Raw genomic sequence first — 902 nt, forward strand, 5'->3', positions numbered from 1 at the left:
GGTCACAAGTCATTGCCTCGGTGAGGTCCAATGTTCGAAGGTCGTGCCTCACCACCTCATCCCAGGTCTTCCTGGGCCTACCTTTTCCACAGGTTCCCTCAACTGCTAGGGTGTGACACTTTTTCACACAGCTATCCTCATCTATTCTCGCCACATGACCATACCAGCGCAATCGTCTCTCTTGCACACCACAACTGATGCTTCTTAGGTTCAACTTTTCTCTCCAAGGTACTTACATACTGTCTAGTATGCACACTGACATTACACATCCATCGGAGCATACTGGTTTCATTCCTTGCGAGCCTACGCATGTCCTCAGCAGTCACGGTCCATGTTTCACTGCCATGTAGCATGGCTGTTCGTACACATGCATCATACAGTCTGCCTTTTACTCTGAGTGAGAGTAGCATGGCTTAGTGAGTGAACAAATGGATTTGATAGACCGAAACAAAAAGCAGCCCATTGTATGTGTATGTATATATATATATTTGTGTGTGTGCATATATTTGTGTGTGTATATATATTTGTGAGTTTTTCTCCTTGTTTTCTCCGTATTCTTTCTGTTGAAGAGCGTGGCTTGAAACGTTAAAGACTTTCTGTATTCCCGAGCGTTAAACTAATACATCCTTTTGTTGTCTACACCACCTGTCCTCGTCTGTTGTTTTTTTTCGTAAATTCTCCCATATATATATATATATATATATAATTAATAAAAAAAAACGAAGAAAAACACAAGAAAAAATAACAACGCAAGGACGTGGTACATGCAAAGTATCAACAGACGCTCAGGGAAGGAAAGGAAGATAGTTTTACTTTTCGAGCAAAGCTCTTCTTCAGAAACGGGAGACAGAGGAGAGTCCAAGAGAAAAGGAAGACGGAGGAAAAAAATCGCTAACGATCCA

Source organism: Octopus bimaculoides, chromosome 3 (assembly GCF_001194135.2).
Source record: "Octopus bimaculoides isolate UCB-OBI-ISO-001 chromosome 3, ASM119413v2, whole genome shotgun sequence".
In the NCBI taxonomy this organism is placed as follows: Eukaryota; Metazoa; Mollusca; class Cephalopoda; order Octopoda; family Octopodidae; genus Octopus; species Octopus bimaculoides.